General features: G+C 37.9%; 1 non-coding gene across 1 annotated transcript; it reads right to left on the bottom strand.

Moving 5' to 3' along the window:
• Positions 1–13,804: 13,804 nt before the first annotated feature.
• On the bottom strand, positions 13,805–13,911 carry LOC148567713 (small nucleolar RNA R71). Its single transcript, XR_015882560.1, has one exon. It is a non-coding gene; the product is annotated as a small nucleolar RNA R71 (small nucleolar RNA).
• Between the last annotated feature and the right edge of the window lie 2,001 nt (positions 13,912–15,912).

Consider the following 15,912-nt stretch of genomic DNA (forward strand, 5'->3'; position numbering starts at 1 on the left):
AACTCCAATTATGATGAAATTCCATTTAATTACCTTTAGTAAAATAATTTTCTTAAAATAAAGTTATCAACAAAGATAATAAATCAGAAATAACTAATTATTTGATTTTCAAAAACTAGAGTTGTTACATTCTACCCACCTTAGAAAAATTTTCGCCCTCGAAAATTGCTAGAATAAAATAAATTCGAACTTGAATCAAAGAAAACAGAATATATGAATAGAAACATAGGCATTGTCAAGGATGAATATTCAAAGAGTCAGATTCATAGGCAAGCAAAGGTATAAAAAATGACAAGGTATGGTTGGGAAACAATCAAATCACTTTCTAAGGAGAAATTCAAACGAGAGAATTCCAATGAAAACAACTAAGAAAAACATGGCACGAGTTCATATGGCACGAATAAAGATTCTACATCGAATCGAAGCTAACTTCATAACCTCTAACGCTCCCAAACCCCGTGAATCGCATTACCTATTACTTCTATTTTGTCTATGATAACCTGTTAGTGTTGCCATGTACATAAATCATAAGTATTAAGTTGGCCAGACCTAATACCATGAGGCATGCAATGGTAGACTAACAGCGTTAATCATCAGACAGTCATGCATATAGAACTCAAACTCTTGTTATCAGAACAAGTCACAAAGCATGATAGACACTCAGAGTATGCAATGAAGCATAGTCAGTCCATTCCCAAGGCTCTAACAGGAACGAACTGCTCTGATACCATTTGTAACGACCCAACTTCTAGAACGTCATGATCGTACCGAAAGTAAGGCGTTACCAACCTACTTTCCTTTATTAACTATTTACTATTGAGCCTCTAGTTCGATATCGCGATCCAGTTTTAAGAAAATTCCAAAAAATTTTGTTTTTTATTCATTAAAGTCATAATTCAAAAATTCACAAATAATAATAATCACATAAATATTATTGATAATAATTCTTATACAAAAGAAACCAAATAAAACTCAAATACAATATACTAAACCTACCCCTCTATGTAAAATAAAATCTCAAGGGACAATAGCGAGGGGACTCTATGAAAGCAATTAAAACCATAAAGAAAACCTACTAATCGCTCGCAGCTTCAAATTGCGTCTTCAAACCTGTGTCACTGAAAGGGTGGAAAATTTGGGGGTGAGAACCAAACCACATGTTCTCAGTAGAGGTCGAGAATGCCGTGAAAGTAAAGAATAAAACGCAAATAGTTAATTTTTTTCAGAGACATCTAAAAGAAAATTAACCTTCTTTAAAAGCATTGGTTAATTATTCAAAATCCTATAACCATATTTTCTTTATAAAACTCTTAAAAATTTCCTAAACTGTATGAATGACCAACCTATTTCAAGCATAGGTTCATTAAGTCTATGCTGAACCAGTTTGATTTTTCATACTTTACTAGACCATAACATAAAAGAAGTTACCTACGCAGTATAAATGATCATCCTGCTCCAAGCATAGGTTCATTAAGTCTATGCTGAACTAGTCAGATACTTTATACAAAACTAGATCTCAAACGTACCAGTCACGGCCTTAGGCCCAAACAACTCAATCAACACCCATTTCACCACAATCCAGCCAATCAGTCCCAAACACAAGTAATGAGGTTCAAACACAATCAAGAGCAATTACATCAAGTATAGCAACTAGCAGTTAAACAGAATTATTCACTTAGGCAAACCAATTACAATATACACACCCAATTATTCTGAAATTTTACGGCATTAAAATAATAGGAATAAAGTTTATATAAAATTGGTTCCATTTTAAAATTCAAACTGGAGAATTTTTAATAGAGGAAACAAGTTGCTGCTATGTTAAACGTTCTGCAGAAAACCATATTTGACATTCCTAATTAAAAAATTGACCATAAATCATAAACTTAATGAAAAAGCCTCAAATTCACCAGTCCAGCTTCCTATATTCCAAAGCTTAATCCAGACTTGGTCCCACGCAATTCCAATCATCACAGAATTAGTTATAGATTTTCAAAGTCTCCGCCTTCATTTAAAAGTAATGCAGAAAATCAAGTTTTACATTTTAACTTTGAAAAATCATAACTAGTTCTATAGTTAACTCAAACTTCTCAAAATTGAATCCCAACAACAACTTTTATTATAGTTTACTCAGCCTTTACTCTCATATCATTTCAATTATTGTTGAAGAACTAATTCACTTCCAAAGTCATCTTTTAATCTCAAAAATCAGATTTTCAGCAACTAGTTCAACATTTCAAGATTCAGTCTTCCAATTATTCCTTAAGCCCAACTTCAATTAATCACTAACTAATTCCATTACAGTAAACCAACTCAACAGCAACAATTTCAATTTAGTCCATCAAAAAATAGAAATCATAATAATCTCTCATCAAACAATTTGTAATTCAATTTCACAAAATCAACGAATTCCAACCAAAGTTCCAATAAAAAATCTCAATCATTCCAATCATAATTTCAGCCATACAACTCAACTAAATCAGTATAGAGTCAGAACTTTTCAACAATTCCATCAAAATAAGAAAAACCAATATCAATTACAGCTTCAGACACTCACAACAAAGCCCAAAAACATTCACAACCATAACCTGAATTCAATAATCCAATTGAAATACTAAGACATTATCAAACTTAATCCAAACTTCACAAGCTCAAACCAAGCTTATTTCTATCAATTAGTCTCTCATAACAACAAAAACAATTACATTCACAGCAGCAATCCAAACTCAATTCATCAATTATCCATTCAACAGCTGTTCAACAATTAACTCGGCATATTTTAATTTAATAAGTTACACTAAATTAATCATTATTCACAACAGCATCTAAGTTCAATCACAGCTCAGAATATTTGACAATGACTAAATAATTTCAAATGCATTTCAAGTCATTCATGTTAATTAAGAAATACTTAACCATTGTGAACCATTTGCACTTATCTAATAATTTTGTAGGCATTCTAAATTAAAAACGTTAAATCCCCTACCTCGACTAGCCGAAATTCGATAATAAAACGCAACAAAGCCTTCTTTTATTTTTAATTTGCAGTGGCAACAACAACCTTGAACCGAACCAACAGCAGCGGCATTTCTGATCACTTCTCAACAGCAGTAGTGGCATGAACTAATCGATTCAGAGCCAGAATAGTACTATTGACAAGCACCAGCGACCTCGATGGCAGCTGCGGTGGTGTAGAGTAACTTAAAGTGACAATTTTGTTTAATACAAACAGTCCCAACGGCAGGCTTCACAATAGTGACAAATTGGGCGACAAGGAAGAATAAAAAACAAGGTGAAGCTTACGAAAATAGTAGTGGTTCTAATGGTGGTTTCCTGGGCAGCTCGAATGTTGGTTCCCGGTGGCAAAAAGCTCCGGCAACTTGCAGAATTAAGAGGCAGAGGCAGAACAGGAGCTAAAGATGAGTAGTGACATGGATAAATTGCTTCAGAATTAGAACAGTATCCTCGGCAAGCTCCAACAACCTTCCCGGTAACAGCTACGGCGGCGCGGTGGTTCGGCGACGGTGCTATAGCCCTTGTCGAGCTTTGGCGTCATCAATGGTGATGCCTCTCAGTACCATCGCATTCTATTCGGCGATGGCCAAGCCTCCTTCCCAGTGACGGCGTTCGGGCTCCCTTCCTCACCGGCGGCTCTGAGGGCAATAGCAAGGCAGAGCAACGGCGGTAAACCCTAGTGGCAGCAGCGATGGTCAGTAGCGCTCCTTGGACGACTATGCGTGCGATGGGTCCAACGGTGGTGGGGACAGCCGAGACGACGGCGACCGTAGCGGCTCAACGACCCCTCGGGAGCTTCGCCTCCTTTCTCGTGTGATGACGGCAACCGCTCAGGGGAGACGACGGCGCAAGCAAGACACGGCGGTGGCGACGAGCTGGACAGCGCAGAGTGCGGCAGTCCGGTGGTCACGTCACGGCGGCAGCGGAGCAGCATCTCTTCCCTCTGTCTGTTTCTTTCTCAGTTGTGTGTGATGTTTACGTTTAGGAAAGAAAAGGGGGTGGAGGCTGCGTACAAAGGATGAGGAAAGGGGAAACATTAGGGTTAGGGTTTCTGGGATTTGGGAATTAGGGTTTCTGATTCAATTTGAGAATTTAGGTTTGGGAATTAGGGATTTTATAAAAGTATATGGATAGATATGAATAAATATTTTGATAAAATTGAATAGTAGAGTAATTTTAAAACCAAATATACTCTATTAAAAATATTTAGGAACATTATTTATCAACATATTGCTTTGTTCAATCAATTATTTCTAATTTACATTATAAAATGAACAAGTTAATTATATTTTGTAAAGTACAATTTAAATTCAAATATCAATTTTCTAGATTAAATCATACAAATCTCTATTATTTTTCTATCTCTGAAACTTTAATTTCAATTTATAAAATAATTAATTATAATAAAATTGTACATAAATATTAATTGACTTAAACTTAAAGTATTTATAAATATCAATCTAATAATTTCTAATAAAATAATTTCTAGGAGTTCAAATTAATAACATAATTCATTCAAAATAGAATTTATTTAAATTAAATTATACAATTCTTCTATTTTTTTCAATTATCAAAATTATAATTTTAATTATACCAAATATTTAATAAAGATTATATAAAAATTATAATTAATTTAAACTCCAATTATGATGAAATTTCATTTAATTACCTTTAGTAAAATAATTTTCTTAAAATAAAGTTATCAACAAAGATAATAAATCAGAAATAACTAATTATTTGATTTTCAAAAACTAGGGTTGTTACAGAGGACGCCCCTTCTACTGGTTCTATCAGGGACAGATGATCAGTCACTTGGTTCTCTATCCCTTTTCTATCTCTTATTTCTGTATCAATCTCTTGCAGAAGTAACACCCATCTTATGAGCCTGGATTTTGAATCCTACTTTGTAAGTAGATATTTAAGAGCAGCATGGTCAGTGTACACAATCACTTTTGATCCTACTAAGTATGATCTAAACTTGTCAATGGCATAAAGCACTGCAAGCAACTCTTTTTCTGTGGTTGTGTAATTTTTCTGTGCATCATTTAAAACACGGCTAGCGTAATAAATGACATGCAGAAGCTTGTTATGCCTCTGTCCCAATACTGCACCAATGGCATGGTCACTAGCATCACACATTAGTTCGAATGGTAATGCCCAATCTGGTGCAGAAATAACTGGTGTTGTGATCAGCTTAGCTTTCAGAGTTTCAAACGCCTGCAGACACTCTATGTCAAACACAAATGGCATGTCAGCAGCTAGCAGATTGCTCAGAGGTTTTGTAATTTTTGAAAAATCCTTTATAAACCTCCTATAGAATCCTGCATGCCCCAGAAAGCTTCTGATTGCCTTAACATTGGCAGGTGGTGGTAATTTTTCAATTACCTCTACTTTAGCTTGATCCACCTCTATTCCCTTGTTTGAAATTTTATGCCCAAGGACAATTCCTTCAGTCACCATAAAGTGACATTTTTCCCAGTTTAAAACTAGGTTGGTCTCTTGGCATCTTTTCAGAACAAGTGCTAAATGGTCAAGGCAGGAGCTGAATGAGTCTCCAAATACTGAAAAGTCATCCATGAAGACTTCCAGAAATTTATCTACCATATCAGAGAAGATAGAGAGTATGCACCTCTAAAAGGTTGCAGGTGCATTGCACAGACCAAAAGACATCCTTCTGTAGGCAAACACTCCATAAGGACATGTAAATGTTGTTTTCTCTTGGTCTTGGGGATCTACTACAATTTGGTTGTAACCAGAGTAGCCATCCAAAAAGCAGTAATATTCATGACCTGTTAGTCTTTCTAGCATCTGGTCTATGAATGGTAAAGGAATGTGATCCTTTCTGGTGGCTGTATTGAGCCTTCTATAGTCAATACACATACGCCACCCTGTAACTGTTCTTGTAGGAACTAGTTCATTTTTTTCATTATGAATCACTGTCATACCTCCCTTCTTTGGGACGACTTGGACAGGACTCACCCAGGGGCTATCGGAAATAGGATAAATAATCCCAGCCTCTAGTAACTTGGTGACTTCTTTCTGCACCACCTCCTTCATGGCTGGATTTAGCCGCCTCTGTGGTTGAACCATTGGCTTAGCATCGTCCTCCAATAGGATCTTGTGCATGCATCTTGCTGGGCTGATGCCCTTAAGATCACTTATGGACCACCCAAGAGCTGTCTTGTGTGTCCTTAGCACTTGAAGTAGTGCTTTCTCTTCCTGTGGATTTAAAGCAGAGCTTATAATCACCGAAAAAGTGTCACCTTCTCCCAGAAATATATATTTCAGGGATGGTGGTAGTGGTTTGAGCTCGGGTTTAAGAGGTTTTTCCTCTTCCTGAGGAATTTTCAGAGGTTCTTTTATTTCCTCTGGTTCCTCCAAATCAGGCTGAACATCTTTAAAGATGTCCTCTAGCTCTGATTCGAGACTCTCAGCCATGTTGATCTCCTCTACCAGGGAGTCAATAATATCAACACTCATGTAGTCATTTGATGTGTCTGGATGCTGCATAGCTTTGACAGCATTTAACTTGAACTCATCCTCATTGACTCTCAGGGTTACTTCCCCCTTTTGGACATCAATGAGAGTTCGTCCAGTTGCTAGGAAGGGTCTTCCTAGAATGAGAGTTGCACTCTTGTGTTCCTCCATTTCCAGCACTACAAAGTCAGTGGGAAAGGCAAATAGCCCAACTTTGACAATCATGTCCTCAATTATGCCTGATGGATATTTAATGGAGCCATCAGCAAGTTGAAGACATATCCAGGTTGGTTTGACCTCTTCAGTCAAGCCAAGCTTTCTGATAATGGATGCAGGGATTAGGTTGATACTTGCCCCAAGGTCACATAGAGCTGTCTTGGTACAAGTACCCTCTAATGTGCAAGGTATCATAAAGCTTCCGGGATCCTTAAGCTTCTCTGATAAGCTTGTTAGAATGACTACACTACATTCTTCAGTGAGAAAAACTTTTTCTGTTTCTCTCCAATCCTTCTTATGACTTACTCTTTCATGAACTTAGCATAAGAGGGTATTTGCTCAAGTGCCTCTACAAACGGAATCTTTATTTCAAGAGTCCTGAGATAGTCTACAAAGCGGGCAAATTGTTTATCCTATTCTGCTTGGCGGAATTTTTGAGGATAAGGCATTTTGGCCTTATATTCTTCAACCTTAGTTGCTGCAGTTTTATTTCCTACAGAGGCAGGTTGAGAAGCCTTCTTGGGGGAGTTATTATCAGCACTTGCAGGTGTCTGATCCCTCATTGGCGTTTGAATGCCAGAACTGGACATGGATTGGGCATTTGACACCAGATTCCTACCCTTTTCTGGCATTTGAACGCCAGAACTGGACATGGATTGGGCGTTTAACGCCAATTTTTCACCCTTTTCTGGCGTTTGAATGCCAGACTTATTCTTCTCTGGGCTCTTACAGTCCTCAGAGTGATTTTGGGTAGCAGGTTGCTCATCCTCTGTCCACTGTTCTTTTCTTGGCTTTCTGCTGCTTTGAGTTGAGGTATTTAATATTTTTCCACTTCTTAATTGAACTGCTTGGCACTCCTCTGTTATCTGTTTTGATAACTGCTGTTTTGTCTGATTCAATTGTGATTTCATATCTTTGTTAGCATTTTTGGTTTCTTGTAGCATCTCCTTAAATTCTGCTAACTGCCTTGTTATAGAAGATAGTTGCTGATTGAGTTCAGCAACTTGTTCCTGAGGACTAAAGTCAATTGATACTACCTTAGCTTCTTCTTTCATGGAGGACTCACTACTTATGTACAGATGTTGATTTCTAGCAACTGTATCGATAAGCTCTTGAGCCTCTTCAATAGTCTTTCTCATGTGTATAGATCCATCAGCTGAGTGATCTAGAGATATCTGAGCTTTTTCTGTAAGCCCGTAGTAGAAGATGTCTAACTGCACCCACTCTGAAAACATTTCAGAGGGACATTTCCTTAGCATCCCTATGTACCTCTCCCAGGCATTCCTTGGATGTCCAGCCTTAGCTGTGTCATCCTTTTCGGAGGGAAATATTGATTCAGGAATTTGTCTGATAACTGTTTCCATGTTCTTATGCTTGCTGTGGGTTGGTTATTTAACCACCTCTTAGCTTGATCTTTTACAGCAAATAGAAATAGTAACAATCTGTATACATCCTGATCTACCTCCTTGTCACGTACTGTGTCAGTAATTTGCAAGAACTGTGCCAAAAACTCAGTAGGTTCTTCCTGTGGAAGACCAGAATACTGGCAATTTTGCTGCACCATGACAATGAGTTGAGGATTTAGCTCAAAACTGCTCACTTTGATGGGAGGTATACAGATGCTACTCCCATATGCGGTTAGCATATGACCCCAGAGTCCTTCTGGACTGTTCGTTTCCACTTTGATCCATGATGGAGAAAAGGGAATTGGTGTGAATTGCAAATAAAATATATTTTTATTTTTATTTTATTTGATTAAAAACAAACCGCATAAATAAAAAAAATAAGATGAAATAAAATAATTGGAAGTTAAAATATAAATTTCGAAAACTAGCAGAAAAAAGAAAAAAAAATAAATTCGAAAACTAGAATAATTACTTAATTAAGAAGATTTTTGAAAAAGATTTTGAATTTTGAAATCCCAAAACTAAGATAAGATAAAATAAGAAATTTTAAAATGAAAATTTGAATTTTTAAAGGCAGAATTCGAAAATCAATTAAAATAGAGAGAGAAGATATTTTTGAATTTAATGAAGAAAGAGAAAAACAGTAAAAATGACACCAAACTTAAAATTTTTAGATCAAAACAAGGAAAACAAACAAGGACGCTTTGAATATCAAAATGAACACTAAGAACAAATTTTAAAAATTTTTAAGAAAATAGAAACACAAAAGACACCAAACTTAAAAATTTTTATATTTTGGACACTAATATTTCGAAAATGTATAAGATAAACAGCAACAAACACGAAATAGGAAATTTTAAAGATCAAATAAGGAAAATAAATAAGAACAACATGAAGATTAAGAAAGAACTAAGAACATATAATTTAAAAAATTGAAAGAAAAATAAATTCATGCAATTGACACCAAACTTAAAACATGAAACTAAACTAAAACAGAAAAACTCAATTATTAGTTTATAATAAATTTTCGAAAAAAAAGTTTGAAAAAGAGAACAAGGATTTAAAAAAAAATTAACCAAAAACAATAATAGAAGACGCAATTTTAGTGACTCTAAACTAAAAAGATAAATTTTTCCTAATCTAAGCAACAAAATAAACCGTCATTTGTCCAAACTCGAACAATCCTCGGCAACGGCGCCAAAAATTTGGTGTACGAAATTGTAAATCACACTTTTCACAACTCGTACCACTAACCAGCAAGTGCACTGGGTCGTCCAAGTAATACCTTACGTGAGTAAGGGTCGATCCCACGGAGATTGTCGGCTTGAAGCATGCTATGGTTATTTTGTAACTCTTAGTCAGGAAATTAGTAATGAAAATGATTGGGTTTATGAAGAGTAAATAACATAGAATAAATAATACTTGTTATGCAGTAATGGAGAACAGGTTGAGGTTTTGGAGATGCTCTGTCTTCTAATCTCTGCTTTCCTACTGTCTTCTTCTTCACGCATGCAAGGCTCCTTCCATGGCAAGCTATATGTTGGTGGATCACCGTTGTCAATGGCTACCATCCGTCCTCTTAGTGAAAATGGTCCAAATGTGCTGTCACCGCACGACTAATCATCTGTTGGTTCTCACTCATGTTGAAATAGGATCCATTGATCCTTTTGCGTTTGTCACTACGCCCAACACTCGCGAGTTTAAAGCTCGTCACAATCATCCCATCCCGGATCCTACTCGGAATACCACAGACAAGGTTTAGACTTTCTGGATCTCAAGAATGCTGCCAATTGATTCCAGCTTATACCACGAAGACTCTGATCTCACAGAATTGAATGCTCTGTTGTCAGGAGAGGCAATCAAACTCGTGAATCAGGAACCAAAGAGATACACACTCAATCTAAGATAGAACGGAAGTGGTTGTCAGGCACACGTTCATAGGTTGAGAATGATGATGAGTGTCACGGATCATCACATTCATCAGGTTGAAGTGCGAGTGAATATCTTAGAATAGAAACAAGCGTAATTGAATGAAAAACAGTAGTAATTACATTAATCCATTAAAATACAGCAGAGCTCCTCACCCACAACCATGGAATTTAGAGACTCATGTCGTAGAAGATACAAAATTCAGATGTAAAATGTTATGAGGTATACAGTAAGTCTCTAAAAGTAGTTCTTATACTAAACTAGTGACCTAGGTTTATATAAACTGAGTAAACGAAGATAGATAGTGCCGAAATCCACTTCCGGGGCCCACTTGGTGTGTGCTTGGGCTGAGCATTGAGCTTTACATGTGTAGAGGCTTATCTTGGAGTTAAACGCCAGGTTGCAGCCTGTTTGTGGCGTTTAACTCTAGTTTGTAATATGTTTCTGGCGTTTAACTTCAGAATAGGGCAGGAAGTTGGCGTTTAAACGCCAGTTTACGTCGTCAAAACTCAGGCAAAGTATGGACTATTATATATTGCCGGAAAGCCCTAGATGTCTACGTTTTAACGCAATTGAGAGCGTGCCAATTGGGTTGCTATATCTCCAGAAAATCCAATTCGAGTGCAGGGAGGTCAGAATCCAACAGCATCTGCAGTCCTTTTTCAGCCTCTGAATCAGATTTTTGCTCAGGTCCCTCAATTTCAACCAAAAAATACCTGAAATCACAAAAAACACACAAAATCATAGTAAAGTCCAGAAATGTGATTTTTGCATAAAAACTAGTAAAAATATACTAAAAAGTAGCTAAATCGTACTAAAAACTATATGAAAATACCCCAAAAAAGCGTATAAAATATCCGCTCATCACTCGTGAAAATAAAAAAAGGCAGGTGACGCGTGAGCATCATCCACGCGTACGCGTGGGTGGCCTAAAATAAAATGTGACGCGTGAGCATCGGTCACGCGTGTGTGTGACTACTTTTCGTGCCAGACACATGAAAGCTGCACAGTTCCAGCGCAACTCTCTGGTTTTTATACCGAAGATTTCATCAGTCGCATGCAACGCGTGCGCGTCGCTCACGCACATGCGTGGAAAGGTGAAATTGCTGGTGATGCGTATGCGTCAGCGAGGCATACGCTTGGGGTGGGTAGTGCGCCTGGCATCCCACCCACATGGTTTCAGCCCAACTCTCTGGTGTTTGTACCAGAGAGGGCCAGCATCAAATATGATACGTGTGCGTCGGCCATGCACTCGCGTCAGGCAGATGTTTTTTTTTCAAAACAGAGGTCAAGACGCATAATTGAAATGTATCACACATATAAAATGAAAGAAGGATAGAAAATAAATAAAAACTATTGAAAAGGAAGATCATACCATGGTGGGTTGTCTCCCACCTAGCACTTTTAGTTAAAGTCCTTAAGTTGGATATTTGGTGAGCTCTTTGTCATGGTGGCTTGGGCTTGAACTCATCTTGAAACTTCCACCAACGCTTGGACTTCCAATAAGCTCCAACTTTCCAAATAAATTCACCAAGCCTTGATGAAGTTCTTCACAAGCTTTGAGCTCCCAAAGTTGATCCTCTTGTATGCCGGGATCTCTGATAAACCACTATTTTATGGTTTATATTGTGTTTAATTGTGTGGTTTTATCATGATCCTTACCCACTTATTCATTAATTTAGCATGCATTTATATTTCCTTCCTAAAATTATTACATGATTGAAAACTGCTTCCTAGAGACTTTTAATTATGCATTTTAATTCTCCTTTATTCCATTCGATGCCGTGATCTGTGTGTTAAGCGTTTCAGGCTTTATAGGGCATGAATGAGTTGGAGATTGGAAAGGAAGCTAGCAAAAATGGAAGGAACACAAGAAATTGAAGAGATAACCAGCGAGAAGTGACGCGGCCGCATGGCTCACGCGACCGCGCGGAAGAGGAGAAATCACAGTGACGCAGCCGCATGGCTCACACGACCGCGCGGAATGGAAAAGCACAAGCGATGCGGAGGCGTGGACGACGCGAACACGTGGCAGGAAAAAACGCGAATGACGCGTCCGCATGGATGACGCGATCGCATGACATGCGCGATCTGCATAATCTGTCGAATTCGCTGGGGGCAATTTTGGACCCTATTTTGACCCAGTTTTCGGCCCAGAACAGCAGACTAGAGCCAGAGAACATGCAGAAACCAAGGACATCATTCATTCTACACAGTTTTAGTTTTAGATCTAGTTTTTTACTCCTCCTCTAGGTTTTTTTCTCTAGACATTCATAGTTCTTAGGATTTTAATTTTCTCTTGCATTTGCATTGGGATATTGAGAAGAGCTATTACCTCATCAAGACTTCATCATTCTAGTTCGTTTTCTTTACTTGGCTTTGCTCTTCCATGTCCTTTGCTTTGTTTAATTTTACCATTGGAATATTTTTAGGATTATTTAATACAAGGATCACTTTTATTTTTAATTGACTATTTTGATTTTTATTTACAATGTCTTTCTTTAATTCCTTTTTGTATGCTATGAAATTTACATTCACAATGAGCGAGTAGTTCCCTAACTTGATGGGGAGTTGATTGAAAGGAACTCTTGAGTTGGAAAGCTTAAAAGACAGATTGCAATTGGGTTTATGGTTGGATTGCCTTCTAGTCACTAACACCAATCTCTTTTAAATAAGTGGATTACAACTTGTGAACAGACGTAGCATTCTAACTTGTTTGACTTTCCCTTATCTAGTAAAGGATAACTAAACAGGACAACCTTTAATTGTTAATTAATCTTGAGAGTATTCTAACAATAATAGGGATTCCAACTAATCAACTTCCAGTCAAGGCTTTTATTTACCTTATTCAAATTCTCCAATTTAATTTCCTGCTTACTCAACTCAAACCTTTTTGAAAACCTCTGATCAATAAAATAGCACACTTTTCTGCAACTCGTTGGGAGACGACCTGGGATTCATACTCCCAGTATTTTAATTTTAAATTCCTGTGACACCTTTCTAAATTGATAAGTGGATTTCTAGCGAGTTAAGAACTATACTTGCAACGTATATATTTTAACAATTTTTAATTTGCCAATTTCTGCTACCATCAATTTTTGGCGCTGTTGCCGGGGAGTTGCAATAGAGTGCTAAAGTTATTAATTAGAATTTGTTTATTTGCATTTTATTTTATTTTGCTACTATGAGCTGCATGTTTCTTTCGTCAAATGACGTGTTCACTTCCTGATCCAAGCTTGCCAATATTCGATCCTGAAATTGAAAGGACTATTTCACGAATAAGGCGAGCTCGACGTCGGTTAGTCCTCTCTGAGGGCGGATTCGAAATGCCATTTGAGGAAGAAACCAGCTCCCGTTCTACTGATTCGGTTAATTTACGTATAGGTAACATGGCGGCAGCCAGAAGAATTACTATCCAGGAGGAAGGAGCCTCTGATTTTACAATGCAACTGTTTCAAGCGCATCACCCAGCGGTGGCTACAGATTTTGAAATAAAGACCGCACTGCTCAATTTGATGCCTAAGTTTCATGGCTTACCTGCTCAAGAGCCTATCAAGCACCTGAGAGATTTCCAAGCAGCCTGTTCTACTGTCAGGCGTGATGGTGCAGATGAAACTTCAATTTTGCTAAAAGCTTTTCCGTTTTCTCTTGAGGGAAAAGCTAGAGAGTGGTACTACACTCAACCCCTAGCAAATGTATCCAACTGGGATACACTCAGAAAAGAATTTTTGGAAAAATTCTTTCCATCTAAAGTTACTGATAAACTAAGGAAAGACATTTCCACGATTGTTCAAGATGACAACGAGACTCTCTTTGAATACTGGGAGCGCTTCAATAATCTTCTGGAAGCATGCCCCCACCACAGGATTGACAAGATAGTGTTACTCAGCTATATCACACAGGGCATGAGGCCCCAAGATAAGACCACATTGGAAAGTGCTAGCAATGGGTCTATGAAGAAGTACAAGACCACTTATGAGGCATGGCAATTGATCAGCGACTTAGCTGAATCTACTAGGAACCACAGGCAAAAACAAGGCCGTTCAAAAGCCATTGCAGAAGTATCCTCTAGCAGAGAGACTGCCGCTCTAGCTCAGAGTATCTGTGAAATGACCAACTTGCTGAAGCAGATGCAATTGAATCAATAACAAGTTCAGCAAGCTCAACCTTCTCCAGCACAGCAAAGCCAACAGTTAGTCCCACAGAGAGTCTGCGGCATTTGTGCTGATTATAGCCATTATACTGATGAATGCCCGCAGCTCCAGCAGGAAGACAACATGGTGGCATCCACTCATAACTTCTATGACCGCCCCAACCAAGGGTACAATCAAGGTGGAAATCAGAACCATGGATGGCAGGATAATTCTAACCAGAATTGGAGGGACAATAATAACAGAGGAGGCAGAGATAATCAGGAAAATCAGAGGTGGAATAATAACAACAACATGCAGCAGAATCAACCTTACAGAGCACCTCACTTGAGGCAATCCCAAGGACCACAGAATACCCAACAGCAGACCTCTCAATTTACTCATCTTTCTTCATCTCCTAATGAAGAGTTACTACAATCTTTTGAGCGAAGACAACAGACCATGGAAAATAACATTATGAATAACATTAATGCCAGTCTGAATGGTCTGGCCTCTAATTTGTAAGCTCTTGTCTCACAGATTAGATCAATGCAAAATTCCAGTAACCAACCTTCGAGCTCCACTGGAATCCCCTCTCAACCATTACCCAATCCAAAGGGAGGCATTAATGCCATCACCCTAAGGTCCAGAACCACCCTGCAGGATAGGAATCAGGAGGAGCCAAACTCACCAGAACACGCCTCAGCTGAAGAGGTAGTAGAGATAGGAGATGTTGAAGAGAAGAGGACATACAGGACATAGCTGAAAAAGAATAAGCTCAACCACAGGAAGAAGCACCAAAAGGCGCAGACACTGCAGAAAACACCACTCCCATTCCATTTCCACAACTTGCAAGGAAACCCAGGAAGCAACTGGAACCCGACTCCAAGATGGTAGAAATATTCAAAAAGGTTGAGGTAACTGTCCCTCTTTTTTATGTTATTCAACAGGTACCTAAATATGCAAAGTTTCTAAAAGATTTATGTATACATAAAGACAAAATTAATGAATTAGAAACTATTCCTTTAGGTAGTTCCATATCTGCTTTAATGGGAGGACTACCTGAAAAGTGTAGTGACCCAGGTCCTTGTATAGTTAGTTGTACTATTAGTGGTGTAGTAATTTATGATTGCATGTGTGATTTAGGAGCATGTGTTAGTATAATGCCTTTGTCTATATATGATATTTTGAGGCTCCCTCCCTTAAAAAGGTCGGCAGCTCATTTTGTGTTAGCAGATAAAAGCATTATTACAGTGGCTGGAGTTGCTGAAGATGTTTTGGTGAACATTAAAGGGCTTACATTTTCCACTGATTTTTATATCTTGGAGATGCCCCATAATGACTCAGATAAGCCATCATCAATCCTACTTGGAAGACCATTCCTAAAGACATCAAAATTCAAATTGGATGCTTTTTCAGAAACATACTCTTTTGAAATAGATGGCCGAATAGTAATCTTCAATCTGAATGGAGTCATAAACAACCCTCCAGAAGATCATTCTATCTTCCAGTGTGATGTCATAGATGAAACTGTAGCTGAAGTTCACAAGGAAGAGTTAGAAGAGAGGCACACTGGACAAGGTCCAAGTGTGAAGACCCTCTTAACTGACAATAAGGGCACTTCGGCATTTTCACAAGCTCCAGACAATCCAGAGCCTGCCCATGATCAGAAGTTGGAATTAAAACCTCTTCCTCCACATCTCAAATATGCTTATCTTGAAGATGAGCAGAAGTTTCCA

This window comes from Arachis ipaensis, chromosome B4 (genome assembly GCF_059453495.1).
Source record: "Arachis ipaensis isolate K30076 ecotype BB chromosome B4, ASM5945349v1, whole genome shotgun sequence".
Lineage (NCBI taxonomy): Eukaryota > Viridiplantae > Streptophyta > Magnoliopsida > Fabales > Fabaceae > Arachis > Arachis ipaensis.